The sequence below is a fragment of the Dendropsophus ebraccatus genome, chromosome 2, assembly GCF_027789765.1.
Source record: "Dendropsophus ebraccatus isolate aDenEbr1 chromosome 2, aDenEbr1.pat, whole genome shotgun sequence".
NCBI lineage: Eukaryota > Metazoa > Chordata > Amphibia > Anura > Hylidae > Dendropsophus > Dendropsophus ebraccatus.
This window is the reverse complement of record NC_091455.1, coordinates 184,484,059-184,503,560: the sequence shown is the minus strand read 5'-3', so window position 1 is coordinate 184,503,560 and position 19,502 is coordinate 184,484,059. Positions and strand designations below refer to the sequence as shown.

Here is a 19,502-nt window from a genome sequence, read left to right as displayed (position 1 = left end):
TTTCCACCGTAATCATTATGGTTTCAGATCCCATCTAACTCAAGGGGATGTATCAATCTAAATCTACAGACGACTTTAATAGTATTCTAATTAGTTCTAATTAGGGTTTCCGGTCCATGGAATACTTTAGGATAAACAATAAAATAGTGTCTATGGTGGTTTAGAATAAAAACGGCTGGATATCACGGCAAGAAAATTGTTAAGAATAAAGGCAAATGCAGCAAGAGCAAAAGAATCATAAAAAATAATCTAGTTATAAGCGGCACTCATAGTGCAGGAATGATAGCTTCCAGTAAGCCATAAACTACACATGTGCTGAAGGCCCAGCTCCAGTGGTTGCCTGTGTGTAATGAGCCACATCTGCAGCATAAGCTGAATATAGATGGCATGTTAAGATGGGGCTGTGCGAGCAGCGGAGGATGCATACAGAAGAGCTATGTAGAGGAATCGAGGAGAGAGCTGTGCTGCATACAGATGGCTTACTGCAAGTCTCCATGCATGCTCTATATAAGAGTATAACACGTAATGCAGATTTTTTTTTAATCAAGCTGGAAATTTTTAGTATACAGTTTATTATACAGTTTATATACATAAAGCAGATTCTACAGTGCAGTTATTTCACTATTACATAATGATAGACAAGGCAGTTAGTTAAAAATTTGCAGGGTCTTCTTAGACTTACATGGTACAAGCTCTAAGCAAACTTACTTTTATGATTTTCTTTTTTACATTTTATATTAGGCTTGTACATCCCTAAAAAAAAACATTAATCTCACCTTTTGCAGTGAGTGACAAAAATAAAGCCAACATGCATAAAAAGTACAGTACATCAAACCACTGTACATAAAAGTACAAAGTATGCGAGAAAACATAAAAAAAAAAAACAACTAAAAAATACTTCTAAGGTGTATGGACAAAACTTCTTGCCTTCTAAATAAAAGGCAGGATCATTACAGACGAGGCAGACATGGTGCCAGCACAGAAAGCCATATAAATATTATATTCTTAGTATATAAAATCACCAATAAATATGAATCATACAAATAATATATTACAGGTTCCTTGATAAATGGAATACAGTGGTGGAAGGACTACAATGTGTTTCACCTCAAAGCATTTGGCTTAATCAGGGATACTTTAAGGCCATGTTCACACAGGGCTGGGTCCTTCTCGGAGGGATATCTGGCCAGTCCTGTGTTTCGAGACTCTTAAATGAGGCTCCACAGGCTCTTTTGCATATTCAAGTTTCACAGGGAGCAATGCACCTAGGATTTCATTGTATTGAGTGCTTTAGCTAGCAGCCAACAATGTTATCTTTGGCTGAACTCCCTGAGATCTGTGATCTGTTTCCCGTATGGCTCTACTAGGCATTGCTCCCACCTAGCCAGAATCCTTCTCCACACCGATGAGGGGGCAACACCCTGAAACAGCTGTATGTGGATGGACACCTGGTCTTGGTTTTCCCCTTGTCATTACATTGACTTATAGGGCCATTTAATATGGTGGTTTTGGTGGTTTCGCTACAGGGGCCACCCCTTAGTTGGGCCCTTCTTGGAGGGATGTCTGGCTGGTCCTGTGTTTCAAGACTCTTAGATGAGGCTCCAGGGCTCTTTTTTGCATATTCATATTTTCCAGGAACGCCCCCAGGATTTCACTGTATTGAGCGCTTTAACCAGCAGCCAACAGTGTTATCTTTGGCTGGTCTCCCTGAGATCAGTGATCTGTTTCCCATGTTCACATATGGCATTAACATCAGTCGTTGTTTGACACGGCTGGTGTTTGGCTGATACTGCAGTATCGGCCGGGTGAACATCGCTTCATTTTAATTGGAATGTGGGCACATTTGGACGTGCCCTCACACCAATTGGCAATAGAGCAGAGAAATTGGACATATAGCACATACACTGTGCATATACTACGACCGTAGTTTCATAGGCTGCAATGTAATCAGCCACTCTCTTTAAACAACGGCCGTTATTGCAACCACATGGCATCAATCTCATCCTCTGTGCACCGATTTACACAGGTGCTAGATCAATACTTCCCTTGCTGTATATGAGTTGTAGTATATGGTAAAACATGTATCAGGCGCACATGTACCACAGTACTAACTCATCATAAGTGACCAGCACATCAAATAGAACACATCATATAAAGCACATCAAATAGAAAATAAGGCAAAAAATATATAATTATAAGCCTCTTTTCACACTATGTTTCTGCCGTCTCTGGCAGGGGTCAACTTTGGGGGACCCATGTTAATATAATGTATGCTATATGGTATGCTTGATTTATTGGATATACAGACAACATAATCACACAAACATCTCCATTTATATACTCAACATTATAAAATGCTGGAGTTCTCCTTTGTATCTCTGTCATGGTGCTTGTTGTTTTGTCACTGTCTTATAACTAAAGTTTAGAAGTTGGGCAATTTTGTTCCCATCTTTTCAAGGCCTGTAATTTCCTTATTTTCCATCAGAGTCCTTGAAGGAGCTTACTTGTATTTAATGCACTGTGATTCACAATACAATAGATACAGTACATTGTGAACTCTCATCCTTCTGTGTGCAGCAAGAGGTATGTAATACAAGCGATATGCAATTGAAAATGTCACTGATGAAAGAAGCCTTCACGTGAAATTCTTTCGGAATACTGAGACTCTGAAGCAATACATTACTTCAATAAATAGGAGTACACAAAGTTTGGAAATAGAAAAAGTTGATTTCCAGCATTCACATCCACATCTGAGTTTCTGTTATCTTCCTCTGTTGTAGATTGTGATAAATCCCAGAAAACAGCACAGTGTGTCGCACTATATTGTCTGGTAAAATGCTGGGATCTATGGCAGAAACCCAATGGACTCTATTATAATAAGTTTCTGTTACGTGATGGGATCCAGCACAGCCCTTATTCTCTATGGTTTGCATTTATCATAGAGCAAAACTGTAGAAATGAAAGAGCCCGTAGTTACAGAGGACATGTTGTTTTTTGGTACAGTTTATGTGACAATTGGTGTCTATGCGGAAATCTTCTTTATAAAGACCCTAACCTGAACATGCAATAACTAACTAAACCGGAAACACAAAATAAAAAGTAGAGTGTGTTCTGGACATCGGATTTTCCGATTTATTATAAGATCAAACATAGATCAACACTACATAAGACATCACAAAAAGAAAAGTCAACCTCGTATGAGTATCTAGACTTTAGGATACTTTCAGAGTAGTTTATTTTTCTCCAATAATATTATTTAAATTGTGTCTTCATTGCAAAACATCCCACTTAGGGCCATGTTCACACAAATCAATTTGCAACAACGGCCGTGATTTATGCAAAACATATGTTGCATTTGAATGAATGGAATCCCAGCCGGAGCATATACACAAAGTATATGCTCTGGTCGGGATTCCATCCGGCCTCACGAAAAACTGAAACGTCAATTTTCTGCGGACACTATTTATTGACATGTTAGCTCACACAATGGAGTGTGCAGTAGCGAATTCGGATGCATGTGCATTCGGAAACGCCCGCATCCCAATACATCAGAAATTAAGATCATCTGGCCGATACTGCAGTACTGGCTGGAATGATCTTCTCCGACAGCGGCCATTCTGTTACCCCGCCGGGTCACAGAACGTCCGATGTCTTACGTCATGTGAACATGGCCTAAAAGTTTTTTTTTTTTAAAGAGGAGGAGTATGTAAAGAAAATACGTTTTTTTTTGCATATTTTGGTTACATTTAGTGTTCAGCAAACTTGAGAAAACTGTCCGGGTTTAGGTTCCACTCAACACTAGTTCTAATAATTTTAAAACAACAGTATAGCCATAACATACAAAAATACTTGGACTGTCCACTTTAGATGTACATTTTGGTAGCAGTGGAGAAGTCACTCATACTGTCCTTTATTATAGAGGTGATTTCTTCTATTTAACACCCCTTTCTATCTAGACCCTGTTATCTCATCCTGGTGACAGGTATTTCTGATGATCATAGATTGACCACATGATGGTTACATTGGAAAATCTTTTTATAGCAAGAAAAATCTCAGTTTTTAAATATGCACCATTGTTTCAACACACTTTGCATTGATCAATACTACAGGAGAATATAATAAACTTTGTGATATATCTTATCAGACAAAAATGTTGCATTCTTCTGTTATGAAGCATGTTATCTCTTCCCCTTCATGCTAGACAGTTTTTCAGCTTAGTTATGTCAGCTCAAGGTTTAAGGTACAAGTCAGACAACTCCATGAGGGGGGGGGGGAGGAGGGGAGAGGCTGGGTACACAGAGAGAGAGAGATGGAGAGAGACAGGTCTGTAAATAAAAGATCCTAGATCTGAGTTTTATAAACAGAATAGACTGCTCACTATAGAGTTATCATGTCTTCCATGCCACTAATGTTTTTAGGCTGTGCAGGATCTCTTACTCTGGGTGTGCACATATCATAGACATGAGGCTTAAGCAAGCAGTTCTAGGAAAACTCAAAATTATAGATTTAGGCTATGTTCACACTACGTATGAGTCCGTCCGTAGTTTGTACACAGCCGTACATGTGCGGCTGAAAGTACGGCCGTGGGAAAAATAGACATGCGGACGGATTGCGAACATGCGGGCGAACCGCGAACATACGCCCGTAGTACAGTTATGCCTCCCTATCTTGTTTCGAAGCGATCTGAAACAGGTCATTTACTTGGAAATCTTCGCCCAGCCCAATAAAACACACAGAACCTTTTGGATCTAAAAATCACATTCAATTTGGCTGAAATAAGTACTCCGTACGGGACCGCATGGAAATCCACGGCCGTGAGTTGGAACATTTTCGTCCTCAAACAATGGTCTTGTTCATTTTTCACAGCGCCGTATACCATCCGGCCGTAAGCTCATACGTAGTGTGCATTGTGCGGCCGTATGTCGTATACTTTCAAGCGAACGCATCAACCTCAAAACTACGTGCGTATATTCGCGGTTCGCACTACAGCCGGACTCATACGTATTGTGAACATAGCCTTAGGCTATATTCACACACTGTATTTTTTGGCTGTTTGATGGCCATCCTTTAAAATGGTCTTAACCTTAAAGGAAACCTGTCACCCCCCCGTGCCGGGGTGAGAGGCTCCCGACCCCCCATTAGATCCCCCTATACATACCTCATCGCGCCGGGTACCGCTTCCTGAGCCGCTCGAGTGACTGAGATTTCAGCGCCCGGAGCCCGGCGTGCGTGCTCACAGGAGAGTCTGATGCCCATAGAGAATGACGGAGCATCGGACTCCCCATTCAATCTCTATGACCATCTGACTCTCCTGTGAGTGCGCTCGCCGGGCTCCGTGCGCTGAAATCTCAGTCACCCGAGCGACTTAGGAAGCGGTACCTGGCGCGATGAGGTATGTATAGGGGGATCTAACGAGGGTGGGGAGCCTGTCACCCCGGCACGGGGGGTAACAGGTCCTCTTTAAGTCCAAATAACGACCGTCATTATGATTACACAAAAGGATTATCAGCTGGAACAGCCGGTAATCAGTCAAGTATGGACAATAATTAATTTGTGTAACAGTACCCTTATGGTGCCTTTACACAGAGAGATTTATCTGACAGACTTTTGAAGCCAAAGCCAGGAATGGGTTTGAAAAGAGGAGAAACCTCAGTCTTTCCTTTATGACCTGGTCTTTGTTTATACCCGGGTTAGATTGCATAGAAAAAGTCTGAGGATAGCATCAGAGGAGATACTGAGGCTCTGAGTACTAGGACACTCTGCAGTTGTAACACTAAGAATCTTGTACAATGCTTAGCTATATTTAGCACTCTCATAGACAATAAATGGAGCAGTGGTCTAGTATTCTTATTTGACCACTTATATGCTTTATTAAAAGTACATTGGGAGGCCCATTCTTGAGATCACAGGGGATTTTCCTGTGCAGAAAAACTACACAGCTGTACATTCAATATCCTAAATAAAAATGGCGTTGATCTGCAGTACTACATATGGCCCTTGGATAGGTGTAGCTGTGTTATTAGAGAAAAAAAAAGTCAACCCTCAGATGACCCCTTTAAGTACGCAGTTATAGACATATGAGAATCAAGAATCAGATGTGAGTGAACGTGCCCTGCTGTGCTAGCCAGAAATAAAGATACTTTTCAGGAACATTTGGCTATTGATCTAGAACATCTGAACCAATTAAAAGTTGTTCTTTTACCAAGGGATTTTTTTAAAATATACTATACACTAAATAATTTGTTTCCTTCAATTAATATTACCTTAGAAAACCCAACAAATATGGACAGATGGTTGGGAATGCATCTAACATGCAGAGAGGGAAAATGTAATGGTGCAGATGGTCAACGGTTAAAAGCAGGATCATTTCCCAGGACACGTCTTCACAATCTGAGTTAAACTAAAGTATGTAAATTATAGCCTCTAAAGAAGTATGTGGAGTAGTTATACAACCAGTAGAAGGGATACCATAAATAACTAGGATGTTAAGCTCTTAAGGAGGCCCGTCTTAGTTTTTAGGAAGTAGGTATGTACAGTATGACATGCTGTTCCTTCAACTGGGCCTATTGAGAGGACAGGCCCTCTCACCCATTCGCCAGTGAGAATATTGGCACAGACACCTTCATCAAAGGCAACAATATCCTAAAAATGATGAAAGTATCCCCTTTTCTTTTAAGGTACATAAAAGGGGAGCAAGGACCGCCTGTGTTGGCCTGGTTGGGTGCGGAGAACGTATATAATACAAAGAATTATTATGTTGTTCTGGAGGAGAAACCTCTTCTCTTTGGTAGGTGGAAGACAATCACAACTTTTATTATTTTGGAAGCAAAACATCAGACATGAGCAATATCCTACAGTTGGTCTAGAGATGCCCTGTGGCATGCGCAAAGCATTTACTGATGGTCCTCACCCACTTAAAAAGGGGCACAACATTACATTTTCAATCAATGACTACATTCAACGACTCATTGAGCCTCCCATCATGTTCCAATGAACACCTTCCTACTCTGGTACTTGTAATTTTTAGGCACTATGGCAATATAGTATGATGCCAACAGGACTGTAAAATATACTGCTTAAAGGAAAAAGGAAAAATTTTATTATTTTCATGCTGCCTGAACCAAGAGCAATTGAGGTGGCTACTTCTAGCCCCAACAGCCCTGATAGATCTCTCCCAATACCTAAACAGAGAGAGATCTTTCAATAAAGGTCAACGTGGCAGGCAGAAGCCCACAAGGACCCGCCGATGACTACTCCTGGTTCAGGCAGCATGAAAGCGATGATAGGTTCCATTTAAATTGTTTAAAGCATAAAATCTGAACTAGAAGTAGATTATGGGGAAGAATTATTAAAGGAGAAGTAGATAAAATATATAGTATATAAAAATATGGAAAATCCTGTAGCCGGCAGGGGGGAAATTGATTAGAAGTACTAATTTAACTCTCCCCATGCCGTGCTAGGGCTGACTGTGGGACCCCCGCCAGGCTTCGGGATCTCTGGAGCTGACACGTCATGACCCGACTGATGGACTGGTCGGTCAGCCACTAAGTGACTTGAACGGGACGCCCCTCCAGTCATTGATTGACTGAGCAGCCAGTCCTTTAGCCAGGACAGGCTCTTTCCCCCGAGTCGTGATGTCAAAAATGCCTTCCAATGGGGGTCCCGTGGGCACAGAAATAGGTAATTCAGTACTTGCAATTTTTTTTTAAGTCTGAAGATTTTAGCGCTAGGCTTGGAAATGTGATCCTCGCCGGACTGATGTAAATGCATAAAACCTGTGCGCACTGGAGCATACTGTAGGTTTCTGTCAAAATTTTTCGGCAGAAAAATGATGAATGCATCACACGCGTAGGGGTGTGGTCTCTGTGTCCGATCGCAAACGCATCCCCTTCCCTTATTGCGCTCCCTTCACACTCCTTTGGCTTAAGTGGAGCAAAGAGACGGATGCAAATAAAATATTGAAACAACAAGCGCGTTGAAACAGATTTGTCCCCTGTGAGCCAGAAAATGGCAGTTTTGCTGCTTCATAAATGTCCCCTATGTCTTCCACAGCATGTAATAAAAGTTTTTGTCTTTTTAATAAATTTTTCTATCCACAAAACATATAGCAATACAGACGGCAGACATGTTTTAGATCTGTTCTCCTCACTTTGAGGAAGCCAGTGTTTATTATCAAACAGATGAAAGGAATTGAGTTGTAGTCGCAGAAATTTCTGCAACAAATCTGCTCGGTGTGAATACATCATTATAGAGAAAGTTGTTGTTACATCTTAGCACCCTGTGTATTTTTTAAGACTGTCAGTGCGGCTGAGGCTGGGATTGCTGTTGCCTCCATGTGCTGATTAAATCTGACCTTTTGTTTCTTTTTCTCTATAACAAGAATATTACAAACCCAATGTCTGATCATAATCAAGTAGTGTAGCATTTCTGGCATGCTGAGTAGGTTTCTTTTAAAATGTCAAGTAAATGTATTACATATGAGGCGCATATTAGGGAACATAAGAATGTTTTGTATTCTAATTATCCAATGCTTCATGTTACAATATTTCTAAATATTAAGCTTAAAGGGGTATTCCACATTGCTCAATTCAAAGCCTATGGGACAGATAAAGAAACTGTAGAAAGTGCAGAGCTCTGCAACTTCCTTTATTAATTACCTTATGGAATGACTTGAATGAGGCTGCAGCGCACATTTCCCACCATCATTCTATTTAAAGTTACTATTTACCCACAATCTGACCCCCCAAAACCACTTGTACCTTCAGATAGCTGCTTTTAATCTAAGATCTGTCCTGGGGTCCGTTCGGCAGGTGATGCAGTTATTGTCCTTAAAACAACTTTAAAACTTGCAGCCCTGTGTCAAATTAGTGTGGTCTAGAGTGTCTGTGTATTAGGCTTGCACCGCCCCTCCATCCCTCCACCCCACCATCTTCACAATTAGGAATGCCCCAGGGCAGAATTTCTCCTATTCATCCCCTGTCTGAACATTGCACATGTGCTGGATAATTAATGCACATGTGCAGTGTTTAGACAAGTGATAATTAGGAGACATCCTACCCAGGGGTATTCCTAATGGTGAAGAGGGTGGGGAGGAGGGACAGAAGGGTGTTGCAGGCCTAGGGCACAGACACTCTAGGCCAAGCCAAATTGACAAAGCGCTGCAAGTTAAAAGGTTGTTTTTTTTTTAGGACAATAACTGCATCACCTGCCGAACAGACCACGGGACAGATTTTGGATTACAAGCAAATTTAAAAAATAAATCGTAAACTTATCCTGTTTAGAAACAACTAAAACGAAGGAGGGGGGGAGTAATTTTTTTTACTTTTTTTTCTATGGAAAATGGATAATGAGACGATAGAATATATGCTGACAACATACAATTAGATAAGGGCTGACTACTCTCAGTTTAGGAGATTTGCCAAGGTCATATTATCTTGCTCATCTAAAAAGATCACAGCGAGCCGTTTAATCAGGAAAATACAGTAAATGAAGAGTGTGCGTTCCTTCCTTGGCGTTCATTAGACTATTTATGTTGTACAATTAAGTCTCATTTCCTTATAAATCAAGCCGCTAGCTGGGCCCAGCACTGGAAGGCATGCTTCAGTTATCTCATAGCAACCCTTAAGGCTCATGCACAGAGGCAGGAAGATTGTACAACAGTGCATAGGGGCAAAATGACTCCTAATCTCCATGCTGGAGATCTACTGGATCCACCAGGCTTCATACTAAAGCAAAGCAATGATAAGTCCAGACCTGATCACATTTACGTCTCATGCACAAAATTGGATGCCACTGGAGGGGGTCAGGGAGCCCAAAACAGCTAAAGAAGGGTTAAGCAATTTGTGAAACTACCATTGATTTTAATGGGAGTCAAGCAAACATCATAGCCCTATGAGCATGAGCTATGTTGTTCACTTACTGTATCTCCCAGACTTACAGTATGTCAAAAATATAGCTCGAAGGGCTAAGTGTTTTGAGCAACTTGCCTGCTTTGGCTGTTTTTGACTTTCCAATCACCTCGGTGGTCACAAACAGGCCGGATGTGGCCAAAAGGCAATAAGAGGTGATGGGAATTCCCCTATAGTTAGTTTAGTTTTTAGCTCCTTCTAAGAGTAAATACTCTTTCCTTTTATAGATGACATAGCCATAAGGGGACTTGTTTTTTGCAGGACCAGTAAAACTTGTGAATGGCATCTATAATTTTGCCATATAATGTATTGTGGAGCCAAATACAGCTTAGGCAAACTAAAAATAAGAGGGGCCCGTTATAATCTAGAGGCCCATCTAGGATTTACCTGCTTCTCTGTGGGCCAATCCAAACCTGTAATTGTGATTTAAAAAAAAAAAAAAATCTTCAGTGATACAAAGAATAGAAATATTCATGAGTTTACCTCCCATTATTGACTCAGTGGAGTATATTGCACAGTACATGGAAGTAACACACTTCCTCCAGCCTGTTGTTTTGTGTCAGCAAGAACTGGACCTCGAATGTTTGTGGAATGTTGGGATAACTAAGAAAATACATAGATGTAAATTGAATTTCGCAAGTACAATTTTGCAAAGCAAATGGAAACAAGATCATTACAAATTGAATAGAATATGTTAGTATAATAAGGTTTAGACATTGACTGCATACTGTTTCACTAAAGTATTCCTGTGACACAGCCATGTTTTATGGGGCACTTTGTATTAGGTATAATATATTTGATTTCTCTGCTCGGAGTACTGTTATTACTGCAGCGTGACTCACGGCATTGTCATCTCTATAGAATTATCAATGGATGAAATAGAAGAAGGGAAACAGAGCTTAGTACTTAACACTGTACATTAGGCATAATGATCATATAATACTGATTGTAACACCTATACCTAATAGAGGGAATGGGGTGACCTGAAGACATTAGCTGATGGTGATTGCTTAGAACTCTTGTATATGAGGGATGAATGCTTTTATCCAAAGGAAAGAAAATTTGTGTTCAGAATATTTTTTTTCTAATGGAGATTACAGGGACTTAACAACATAAATACTGGATAAAAAATGCAAAATGAATCTGAACATCCATGTGGCAGGAAATGTCAGCGTGTCGTGTTGTGTAACAAAGAAGAGAACACATCCATTGTTTTGTGTGTATAGCTTCTAGGTAACTCCATGATAATAAAGTAAAAAACTAATTCTATGTAGGCCAGTCCCACAGTCATACTTCCTTCCGAATGACCCATATGAGAGGCCCAGAATGACTTTCCTGTTAGGGGACCATATTTGTTTTGTCCTATACACTAAATGTATTCAGCTTCCACTCGTTCCATTTACTGGGTCAGACACTCGGTATACTGTACAGGAGAAGAGACTTCTGCCCTTGACAGGAGTTCCTGTCTAAAGGGCTTATTACACAAAACAAATATTGTCCGTACTTGGCGGATTACCGGACGCTCTGGGCGATAATTGTTTGGCGTAACAGGATATGTCAGCAATGGTGTCATATCAGCAATGGTCTGCTGCTTGTCACTCCAAACAATAGGAGCAACAGCTAGACGATATAAGGATCGCTTGGGCAGCCCCTACAACACCTCCCCGTGGCTCCTTCCGCTGCTAACCACTCGCTGTCTGTACATGTAATGGCACAGGCACCGAGCCGAGAATGAGGGGGAAGCTAGAGCTGAGCTGTCAGGTCAGTACTCACTTCCTCCTTATTATAGTGCTGTCTAATATGACCTTAAATGTTTTGTGGGCAATTGCAGAATAAAGTGGGTAATTCTGACTCTAAACCAAGATCCAAATCTGAAAAAAATAAATAAATCTGTTATGGGCTTGAAATAAATCTCAGGAGGTGCTTTAACTTGTATATGCAAAATTTCTACTGTCCTCCACATTGCATCATAATTATTGTTGAGCAATTGATGGCATACTGACGAAATTCTAATGTGTATTGCAGCAACATATTGCGTCTTTTCCTTCCAATTTTACCAGGGGGCACCTAGTTAAATACTCCAGTCTCCCATTGATTTTAAGGGGGTTCATTTTGCGAGTTAATTAAAGAAATGCACAACTCGAGTAACAAGCACTCGAGCATTTTTTTGCTCGCTCAACACTAATCATAATATTCATAGTGTTAACCTTGCTACAGTATATAATGGAAACCAAAAATGTGAGTTGTGAACATCACAGATATCAAGCTCATTTGAAATAGTAGGGTTTACATGGTCGATGAACAAATACCAATTGTTAAATAAAAGGACCCCTGTTATTGATCTTCCATTTACTATTTGCTGATGACAACATTGCCTCTCTTCCTTTGAACCTTTAGATAGCCTTGCATAATTGTGCTGTGCACTAAACATCAAATTAATTTTTCATGTAATTAGATCCCAGTAATTCCATAGAAAACATGTTTATTAAACAAACTGTGAAATCCAGCAACGGGAATGACATTTAATTAACACATCCCAATGCTTCCTCCCAGCCTCAGTATGTTGCAGCCCCACTATGGGCACATCTCACACCAAGCAAGGGAAGTCACTAGCTGTGAAGTCTCTCCAGAAAGATAGATGAAAGTAAACAGCCTAATCTTCTCAATATCAAGATTGGAAATAAATGCAATTGTCAGCTTCATTATTAAACTTGCCTAGAAGCCACGCTCTGTTATACCACTCAGACAAGCATTCAGATTCTGTCGAAACTGGATGAAAAACGGCAAACAATAAAAAAAGAGATAGACACATAAATTGATACTGTAGGTAACACATAGAAAGAGAACCATAGAGAGAAATGTATACAAAGATAGATAGATAGATAGATAGATAGATAATAGATAAACATGTGCATAGAGAGATAGATAGATAGATAGATAGATAGGTAGATAGATAGATAGATAGATAGATAGATAGATAGATAGATAGATAGATAGATAGATAATAGATAAACATATGCATAGATAGATTCAGTTGTCCATTGGTTTAATTTTAATTTTTTTGAGGGGGGAGGGGCTTCTTTAAAATGTCACTTTAGTAAATAAATATAATATATATAATGAAAGTAATACTAGAGAGAATATTTAAACCCATAATCTATATTTAACAATTAGACACATAGGGGGAGATTTATCAAACTGGTGTAAAGTAGAATTGTCTCAGTTGCCTCTAGCAACCAATCCAATTCCACTTTTGATTTCTCAAAGAACCTGTGAGGAATGAAAGGTGGAATCTGATTGGTTGCTAGGGTAAACGGAGCCAATTCTACTTTACACCAGTTTGATAAATCTCCCCCATTCTGTATGCATTACTATTTTTTACTATAGTTCCCAAACTATGGCCATATCTTTGAAATGTCTTATTTTTTTTATTTTACTATTCCATTGCATATATAATTTTAAAAAAACTGGGGCAAATTTAAAAATATTCTTAAAAAATCCCCTATTGTTTTGTATTTGCGACTTCTATAATAAAATATGTGGTTCGATGGTAACAGACTTCAAGTAGACTCTGAGTAGTACTTTGAATCACTATTTTCCAACGATCCCCTAGTTCTTTTTAACATGTAGTTTAACAAGTTTAGCAAGAAGTAGAAATCGGATGAAAATATGACTGTAGGAGTAGACTACTTTTGTTTCTTTAACCATGGAAATATTTAGGTCTCCATAGGAGCTGTAGAAACAAACTAATAGAAAGACCATCATGACGTGACCAGAACTGTAATATGCTGGTTAAAATTCAATAATCAACCATCACCTAACAAAATATTACCAAATTTCCAAAGAATTGGACAAAACCATTCCCACATGCGATGATGGGCTATACATCTGCCCCCACCACATCTCGGAGGGCTTACTTCCAGGGATCAGAAGGGTTCACAAGTCTTCTGCTTCTTGGACAACCCCTTTAATAATGAGCATTATTATCAGGTAATGGGTGTTATTATATATTATAGGGGGGGGGGGGGGGGGATTTCTTTCTACATTGAGGGTCATGTATGCTTCTGACATACCCCCTAACTGTATATTCATGCCCATCACCTAACATTCACTCCCATTATTAAAATTAAGTCCATGTCTATCTAACTATTATAAAAATGTCAGACAAACTATAAATCCACATATTCTGGAAACGGAAGTGTTTATCAAGATACTGTATAAAGCTAGGTTCACACTACATATATTTCAGTCAGTATTGTGGTCCTCATATTGAAACCAAAACCAGGAGTGGATTAAAAACACAGAAAGGATCTGTTCACACAATGGTGAAATTGAGTGGATGGCCGCCATATAACAGTAAATAACTGCCATTATTTCAATAACAGCCGTTGTTTTAAAATAACAGCAAATATTTGCCATTAAATGGCGTCCATCCACTCAATTTTAACATTGTGTGAACAGATCCTTTCTGTGTTTTTAATCCACTCCTGGTTTTGATTGCAATATGAGGACCACAATACTGACTGAAATATACGTAGTGTGAACCCAGCCTAAGGCTATGTTCACACTACATATTTGACCGGCCGTTCAGTGACTCCGGCCGGGTCACGGAACGGCCGGTCTCAGCCCGGATCATCACGGCCGATACTTAGGTACCAGCCAGATGATCTTTCCTCCGTGGAGCTCTGATGAGGGCGCATCAGCGCGCGCCCGCATCAGAGCTTCCCATAGCACAGAGTGAAGCAAGCGGCCGGAGCCGCTCGCTTTACTGTGTGAACTGACAGGTCCTTCTGCGGGCGGAATTCATTGAATTCCGTCCGCAAATAATGGACCTGTCAGTTGTTTGCGGTGCCGCACAGATCCTGGCATCATATACGCTCCGACCAGGATCCCATAGCAAATAATGCTATGTTCCACCCCGCAAATCTACGGCTGTAGTTCTGCGGCGAGAACTACGGCTGTAGATTTACGTAGTGTGAACATAGCCTAAATGTGTGTGAGCAGAGCACCCTCAGCTATTTCATGATAGTAACATCAAGGCCACAGGTTCTCTTTAAATTTGGATATCATTTTTTTCCCCCTATTACAATAAAAAAATAATTAAAAAGATATACTGTGATGAAGTCATGGCGCCATGAAATTCATTCTACTCACAAATATGTATCATATATCATTACAATGAAAAGCTATTTGTTTTCCTTAGTAGATAAATGGCTTACAACAATTCCACCTCTGTATACCATAAAAAAGGCCAATAAAAATCACTATTGCTATTAGTACCACAATAAAAGAGTCTATTCCTATTAATACACACCATCACTTTGAAATGGGACTGAAATGTATGGTTAAATTTGCCATGTTACTTAAATGTAATAAAAAAGAGACACGATTTATAACTACAGGCAAACCTTAGATGCAATCTTACAACACCAGCATTTTTTTTTTTTTTTTGGGGGGGGGGGTTATTACTACGTTTTACTTAACTGTGGAGCCCTTTACTCCAGTCTGACTGTTTACATTGATTGTGTGTGTCCAGAAAAGCTGTCAATCATTCCCAGTGTTTGAACAGCCAATATGTTTTTATTTGTTATTGATGTGGCTGTATGAAGCCTTGTATATATAAATGAAACACACACACACACACACACATATGTGTGTGTGTGTGTGTGTGTTTCATACCTTTATTTCATAGTTAAGCTATGTTCACGCAAGGTTTTTTTGCTCCGTTTCTAATGACGACATTATTCTAGTTTGGGGTTACTAATTACCCTTTGGGTGTGGCTTAATTGAAAAGTCCATTGAATTTAATAGTAAACGGAGAAAAAACGGTGATTAAAGGAAAACTGTGTGTGAACTACTAAAAAAAACCTCAGCTGTTTGCAAAAGACGTCCGAAAATAATGATCATGTTCATTATTTTGACGTCCGCTGCAAAAATGTCCGTTATGCAATGCATTGTGTGCATTGGACGTCCGTCTTCCCATTGACTTCAATGCATTGCCATTGCAGTCAGTTAAATTGCTGCAAAACCGGACGTTATTTTAAATATGAAAATCGGCCTTTTTAATATTTTTGACGTTGTGTGAACATAGCCTTATAATGTATTAGCTTACTCCTGTATGCTGATACATTATACCCTATGTCACTTTGACACAACCTGCCTGCTAAAGCTATACTAGCACTGTAGCAAGAGGCTTATTGAACAAGCCCAAGGGTCCTTTTTGGTTTCTGGCTGGTGAGCCAATCAGACCAAGGTATCCCATTTGATCAGGTTGAGGTCATAGACCACTGTCATCAAAGGGTCAAACAGGCAGTAACAGAGGCTCTTGCCCCTGTTTTGGAGGATTTCTAAGAACCAGAGCTAGGCTATGTTCACACGGCCATTATTATTATGACACTTACTTTGTGCTGCCCTCTATGGAATCCCGGCTGGAGTGTATACACATAGTATACACTCCGGTCGGGATCATTAGTGGCCACAGAGAATCTTTAAGTTCACACAATAGAGCATGCGGCTCTGGCCGAACACTCTATTGTGTGTAGTGTGGAATTCGGATGCGGACACACACTGATGCGCCCGTATCCGAATTCAGCAGCAGTGAAGATCATCCGTCTGGTACTGCAGTATCGGCCAGGATGATCTTCTCTGACATCGGCCATTCTGTGACCCGGCCAGGTCACGGAACGGCTGGTGTTGTACGCCACGTGAACATGGCCCTATACTTTAAGTGGCAGCTTCTGATCTTAAGGCCATATTGCATGGCCCGATGACTAGCGTGAGTAAGTGCCAGTCTGATAGATTGGTGCTCACTTACTGAGCCTATTTCATGGATTGATAATTGTGCTGTACAGACATCAATAATGATGTCGGTGCAGCCCTTGCCTTAACTGTAATATAATAAATTTCATACTTAACTTTCCACTCTCCCCAGTGTCCTCTAGTTCTGCCCAGTACCCGCAGATACTGCTTACACTTCTGAGATAGTCTATGCAGTCACAGCCCGCTTAGCCAATTATTGGCCAAGATGAGCCAGTGCTGCGGTCAGTGATTGGCTGAGCAGCCTGTCACTTCAAAGACCATCTCAGAAGTGCCAGCATTGGCTGCGGGAAGAAGCTTTAAGAACACTGGGGGAGACTGGACAGGTAAGTATAAAGGTTATTATTTTCTTTTCAGATTCCTCAGCTGTCGACCGCGTATCACTGTAACCAGAAACGATGTGCCGCTGACGAACAATGATTTTCAAGCTAGCTTAAACGACAACGATCAACCGTTAATCCTTTCTTCGGCTGATTGTCATTGTCTTTAGTACATAGGGCGATAATATGACATTATCGGCGATAATCAGGCATTATCCCTCCATATCATAGGTCCCTTAGTATTGAAGCACCAAACTTGCAAACCTACCTTTTCTTAAGCAACGCCGAAAGAAATCACTGCAACCTGAGGCTCTTCACCACCTGCCATCAAAAGAGACTAGGGGGGGAATTTATCAACCATGGTGTAAAGTAAAACTGTCTCAGTTGCCCCTAGCAACCAATCAGATTTCACCTTTCATTTTCCCAAAAGTCTGTGAGAAATGAAAGGTGGAATCTGATTGGTTGCTAGGGGCAACTGAGCCAGTTTCACTTTACACCATGTTTGATAAATCTCCCCCAAGGTGTCAAAGTTTTTCTTGTCCTGTCCTTTTCCTTAGGTCGGTTTCAAAAAGGGGGGCTTTTTTTTTACATGTAATACAGCCAAAAGATCTAAACTGAGAGTATCGTAAATGATGGTAGACCTGTGGTCAGGACTTGTAGCCATGATATAGGTGCAGATATCCGCCCACATTGTGCACCCTTAATGTGCGATTCCAAGGGGCGGATTAAGGTTGGTGGAGGCCCTGGGCAACAGTTTTGTTGGGGGGACCCCCCATTTTCTTCCCCCACAAATAAACCATACAGCAATCTATATAGGTGGCTGATTGCTGTAGGGGACTTAGCACCAACCCCTCCTCACTCCTGACTGTATGGCTCAGCAACCTCCTCTGTTCTGCATGTGATGGTCCCTAGAGGCTGCAGTCCAGAGGAAGATGCCAGGCCCTAGAGACAGGATGGGGGAGGGGTGAGTATTGCAGTGTGTTCCCACTTAATTCAATGCGAGAACACAGCACTTAAGTACTTTCTGTGCTCTCTTGTCCACTGTGTTAGCCACCACAGCAGCATATGGAGTTGTGAATCGCAGGCAGAACCTGGACTTGCAAGTCTAGGTCCCATCTTCAGTTCCCAACCATGTACACTAGCTGAAGTAGTAAGGAGCACCCAGAAAGTATTTAAAGGCTGTGTAGAATCTATAGCGGATATGGTACATGTGAATATACCCTAAGGATCATGTCATATATAGCTGCACACAGGCTACATGCACACAGGCTGTATATCATACACTGCACACAGGCTATATGTCATAGGCTGCACATAGGCTATATATACCATACACTGTACACAGGCTGTATATCATACACTGCACACAGGCTACATGTTATATGCTGCACACAGGCTATATATCATACACTGCACAAAGGCTATATGTCATATGCCGCACACAGGCTATATATCATAAGCTGCACACAGGCTATATACCATACACTGCACACAGGCTGTATATCATATATAGGCCCCTGCTCTGATATATGCCCGTATAATATATACCCCCTGCTCTGATATATGCCCCCCTAGTATACACCCCTGCTCTGATATATGCCCCGATAGTATTTACCCCTGCTCTGATGTGCTAATACAAAACAAAACCTCATACTCACCTCATCTGGGCAGATGACAGGTCTTCTTTCTTCTGGCTCTTCTCTCTTCCTTCAGCCTGTCAGCCGCTGTGACAGATCCTCCAGCAGGCTCCATAATGTCACATCCCTGTTGGAGAGATCAGGTTTCCTTGCTGAGGTCCCAGCACCCGGAAGCTTGACAGGAAGAATCCCTTCAAAGACCCACCAGGGGGGAGTCTGAGCCTGCCGGGAGGGAGATGCTTACACAGGATTAACCCTACACCTCCCTCCCTCCCTGGACAGCATGCAGTGTGGCCAGTGCTGTGTCCAGGTAAGGTTTCCACATGCTTTGTGCACTTGGGACTGGCTTCCAGACACCACTTCCGGGTTGAGGCTGGTGGAGGCCCCCTAGTGGTGGAGGCCCCTTGGCATGTGCTCCTGGTGCCCTCCCTTTAATCCGGCCCTGGCGATTCCATCTGAAGCGGTTTATGATGGTCTCAATCTTTCTCCATAATAATCTTCTCATCCTCCTAGTTTTGCATTACTCATTTCTCCTTTACATTCTGCATGAATCTGATTTATTTTCTGATTCTTTTATTAATCAGTGATTTATTTTCTTTATGATTACTTTTTTTTAAACACATCTATGGCTCTTCAGTGCCACCGTCCTTTGATTCATTGTTTTGTCCTTTAGGTTATAACATTTTCCATGGCTATTAACATTCTCTATGCCAGTTTTGTCGGAATGTATTGCTGATGTGTATTTCACTGCCTGCAGATCTGGCGCACAGGAGCTAAAACCAATGTACATTGTGCCTGTTACTCATTCCTTCTCTCTAAAA

At 40.9% G+C, this 19,502-nt stretch overlaps 1 protein-coding gene across 2 annotated transcripts in view; it reads right to left on the bottom strand.

Moving 5' to 3' along the window:
- DPP6 (dipeptidyl peptidase like 6) overlaps positions 1-19,502 on the bottom strand; it is a 1,116,244-nt gene that overhangs the window by 859,571 nt on the left and 237,171 nt on the right. The window contains exon 1 of one of the 2 annotated variants that reach the window (XM_069958876.1): positions 17,313-17,399. The exons of the other annotated variant lie outside the window; for it this stretch is intronic. The gene's annotated coding sequence lies outside the window, so the exon portion shown is untranslated. Of the gene's footprint in view, positions 1-17,312; positions 17,400-19,502 lie in introns of those variants that run through there. 2 annotated transcript variants of the gene reach the window in all.